At 40.5% G+C, this 4,773-nt stretch overlaps 1 pseudogene; it reads left to right on the forward strand.

Moving 5' to 3' along the window:
* The first annotated feature begins 2,468 nt into the window (after positions 1 to 2,468).
* On the forward strand, positions 2,469 to 3,372 carry LOC102855043 (annotated as a pseudogene).
* The last annotated feature ends 1,401 nt before the right edge of the window (positions 3,373 to 4,773 follow it).

Raw genomic sequence — 4,773 nt, forward strand, 5'->3', positions numbered from 1 at the left:
GGGAAGACCCTGTATGAGGTGGATTGCTTCAGTGACTGAGGTAATCGGGATGGGTGTGTCAGAGGCAGCGTAATTGGGACAGGATACAGTAGGGTTTAGGGCTGTTGTACATAGGGTCGCTATGATTCATAAGTGACTCAATGGCACATAAAAACAACAACAACCCTCATTATCTCAGTCATTGAATCAATCCATCTCATCAAGGGTCTTCCTGTCTTCCATTTTCCCTCTACCCTTCCAAGCATAATGTCCCTCTTCAAGGAATGGTTACTCCTTGCATCGTGCCCAAAGTGTGTCAGACGAAACTTCAGAATCCTTGCTTCCAAGAAACATCCTGATTTCATCCTTTCCAGGCCAAACCTGTTTGTTCCCCTAGCAGTCAGTCTATGGTATATTCAATACTCTTCTCCACTATGACAGCTCAAATGCATCGATTCTCCTTTCATCCCTAGTTATTGTTCACCTTTCTGACACAGAGAAAGCAGTTGCAAAGACTATGGCCTGGATCTTGTGCACCTTCATCTCTATACTGATATCATTGCTCTTCAGTACTTTGGAGAGGTTCCTGACAGCAGCCTTTCCAGTGAAATTTGTCCTTTGATTTCCTGGCTGCTGCTACCAAGAGATGGGTCTTCCTCTTCTACACAGACCCTCCACCTTTCCAAGCATGATATCCTTCCCCAAAGACTGGTACCTCCTGGCTACATGCCTAAAGTATATGAGATGGAGTTTCAAAAATCCTTGCCTCCAAGGAGCAACTTGATTTCTCCATTTCCAGGACAGATCTATTTTATTCTCTTGGAAGTCAATGGTATATTCAATTCTTTAGCACCATGACTCAAAGACATCAATTATTCTGCAATTCTTGGTTATTATCTAGCCTTCTGATGCATAATAAGTAATTGCAAAAACGATGGCCTGAAGAAAGCACATCTTAGTGTCTAGATTGACATTGTTGCTTTCAGTACTTTGCAGAGTTCCTTTACAGTAGATTTTCCAAATGCAATATTTCTTTTGACTTCCTGACTGATGGTGCTAAGAGTGATGAATGCGGAACTGAGCAAACTGAAATTGGTAACAATCTCAATCTCTTCTTCATTTATCATGATGCTGCCAATTGGCTTAATGGTGAGAATCTTCATTTTCTTGATGTTGAGCTTCAATCATATGGAAAACTACAGTCCTTAACGCTGCAACAAATGTTTCAGGCTCTCCTTAGTTTCAGTAAGTAAGGTTATGCCATCTACATAACATAGGTTATTGAAGAGTCTTCCTTCAATTCCTGATGCCACATTCCTCCTTATAAACCTGGCCTCCCAAATAATCTATTCTGCATATATATTGAAAAGGTAGGGGGACAGGACACATCCCTGACATACTCCATTTTTTTTTTGTTTTTTTAATTTTGAACCATGCAGTGTTTCCTTGCTCTGTTCTGACTTTATTCTGGTCCATGTATAGCTTTCTCAGGAGCATGGTCAGGTATTCTGAGGTTCCCCTGCTTCTCACGGTTAGCCATAATTTCTTGTAACTCACATAATCAAACACCTTTACATGGTCAATGAAACACAGATAGCCATTTCTCTGGTGCTCTCTGCTTTCAGCCAAGATCCGTCTGACATTGGCAGTGATGTCCTTAGTGCCATAGCCTCTTGAAAACTCAGTTTGTGTTTCTGGTAGCTTTATGTTGACGTACTATTCCATTTACCTTTGGATAATCTTCAGCAGGCTTTTTGTCTGTGTGTGAATTAGTGATATTGTTCTATAATTTCCACACACTGTTGGGTCACTTTTTTCTTTCTTTTTTTTTTCATTAGTAATAAATATGGAGTTCTTCAGTCAGTTGGCCAAGGAGTTGTTCTCCAGATTTCTTGGCACAACTTGGTGAGCACATCCAGGGCAACATCTGTTATCTGAAATTTGTCAATTTGTATTCCATCTATTCCTGAAACATGGTTTCTTGATAATTCTTTCAGAGCAACTTGGACTTCTCCGTCATCACCATTGCCTCTTGAACATAGGTAATTTCATGAAATAGTTATGTGTTGGCTAGTTTTTATTTTCTTTTTTTTTTACATTGACTGTGTACTCCTCTATATTTTTTTTCTAAACAGAAGTTTTGTTTTATACTGGTTTACTTATAAAGCTTTTATATATTTCTTTTCACAAGGGATATTTGGGCTCGAAGGGTGGGGTGTGGAGTGTTGATTAATCATAGGGTTTCACAATTTGATGGGTGGTGGGAGGGGAGCATAAAGGAACTGGGAAAGATCCTCCATCTTCTTTAGATATTTCTTGGATCATTCAATATTCTTCACATCATATGTCATTGCTGCTGATTCAGCCAACCACAGTTATTCAATAGGATTCTTTCTGTATAAGATAGTATACATAGCCCAGAGGCCCGGAGTCACAGCCGGTTCCTGTCCCATCCTCAGCCGCTACCTGCCACCTCTTCCTTTTTCCAAATGACAGATGCCGCTGTGTCCTTCGCCAAGGACTTCCCAACAGGTGGAGTGTCCCCATCCATCTACAAGACAGCGGTAGCGCCCATCGAGCGGGTCAAACTACTCCTGCAGTTGCATTATTGCCAGCATGCAAATCAGCGCAGACAAGCAGTACAAGGGCATTATCAACTGCGTGGATGGTATTCCCAAGGAGCAGAGATTTCTGTCCTTCCGGCCTGGTAACCTGGCCAATGTCATCAGATACTTCCCCACCCAGGCTCTCAACTTTGCCTTCAAAGATAAATACAAGCACATTTTCTTGGCTGTTGTGGACAAGAGGACCCAGTTCTGGGGCTACTTTGCGGGGAATCGGACGTCCGGCGGGGCTGCCGGGGCCACGTCCCTCTGCTTTGTCTATCTTCTCCATTTTGCCCCTACCAGCCTGGCAGCTGACGTGGGAAAAGCAGGAGCAGAAAGGGAATTCAAAGGCCTCCGTGACTGCCTGGTTAAGATCTCCAAATCTGACGGGATTAGGGGCCTGTCCCAAGACTTTAACATGTCTGGGCAGGGCAGGTTATTATCATCTAGCGAGCTGCCTACTTCGGTATCTATGACACTGCAAAGGGAATGCTTTCAGATCCCAAGAACACTCACATCATCATTAGCTGGATGATGGCTCAGTGTGTCACAGCCGTGGCTGGCTTGACTTCTTATCCATTTGACACCGTTCATCCTCTCATGATGATGCAGTCAGAGCGCAAAGGAACTGATAAGCATGTACACATCAGGCACACTGGACTGCTGGAGGAAGATTGCTCGAGATGAAGGAGGCAAAGCTTTTTTCAAGGGCGCCTGGGCCAATGTGCTCAGGGGCATGGGTGGTGCTTTTGTGCTTGTCTTATATGAGATCAAGACGTTCACGTAAGTTTTTTTCTACATTCTTCCTATGAATGGGCATGTTATATAACATATCTTGAGCATTCTCGACAGACTGCTGGATGCCTTGTATCAGTGGCAACTACTGACTGGTTGAAAATGGGAAGCAATAATACTCACCTGACCAGTTTTCTCTTAAAGCCATTTTCATGATGATGATGATGTGAATAAATTATAATTTTTATTTCTGTCACTCGTGATAAATAAAAAAAAATTGAAGAAATAAAACTATCTGAAATGTTAAAAAAGATAGTATAAAAGTAAAAAGATGGTATATCTAATTAATTTATCTAATTAATTAAAATTAATTGGTTTTGGTTTAATTGTGTCAGTCAAAAACACATGTCAGTTTGTAAGGGCTGATTCTCAGTGAGCTGGTCATTATAATGGTATAATTTCACAATTATGTAATGACATACTCATCTCCTATGAAGCCATGAGATATGATTAACCAACCTGTCAAAGTTTATTATGGTGGAATGCAACCTTCTTATCCAGGTCAAACCTTGATTTTACACAGGAAGAGTCATTTTGAGGTGTGACCTGGATCACTTTTATTCTCATAAGATTAAGTAGAGAGAAGAAACCCAAAAAGGGAGGACTTCAGTGCCCTCAAGAAAGAAGAAATAGTGAAATGTGTTTCATACCAGGGTCTCTGCAATGAAAACTTCCTAGAACTTCCTGTGAGAAGATTGATACCAAGAACTCTCCAAAGGAGATTATAGTTTGGTTTTAACAAAAATATTTAATAAAATCAGAGAGAATTTTCATAAACTCTCATCACTATAAAACCTACACTACCTAGATGAGTTCAAAATACTTCGCCTTTTCCAATTACTCTAGGTGACTGTGGTTCTAGCAAAAGCTACACCCCTTCTCATGTGCATAGAATCCTTACTGCTGTTTGAGCTCATTACTCCAATATTCTCCTACATTGTCATTTTGCCCTGTTAGGAAAATTTATACAAGCTTAGATGTAAGTTCAGATTATTTTGTGCTTTTCTGAAAGTCATACTAGAGAATTTTCTAACAATTTTGCAGAAGAATCCTTGCTGAGATATTTCTTATTGAACTTTTGAAAAACCAAACACACAACAAATTAGCAGAAACATTGAGCAATCTCCTCTCATATGATTTACTACCTCTGAAAACTTCCTGGGGAGTCAGCTACGGAGCTGTTGATGATATACAACAACAACAACATTCTTTATATGGTGCTCTGGTGACTTCTGGTGACTTAGTGTTAAGAAATTGTACTCCTAACCGTTTTGAGCTAAGTTTGAATCCAACGACTGCTCTGTGAAATAAAGACAGACAATTCTTGTGCAATTTATTGCCTCTGAAAACCTACTGGAGGGTCAACTATGGGTTAATTTTGTTTCTAATCTAC

Source organism: Elephantulus edwardii, unplaced genomic scaffold (assembly GCF_000299155.1).
Source record: "Elephantulus edwardii isolate Elephantulus edwardi_28Jun2011 unplaced genomic scaffold, EleEdw1.0 scaffold00033, whole genome shotgun sequence".
Lineage (NCBI taxonomy): Eukaryota > Metazoa > Chordata > Mammalia > Macroscelidea > Macroscelididae > Elephantulus > Elephantulus edwardii.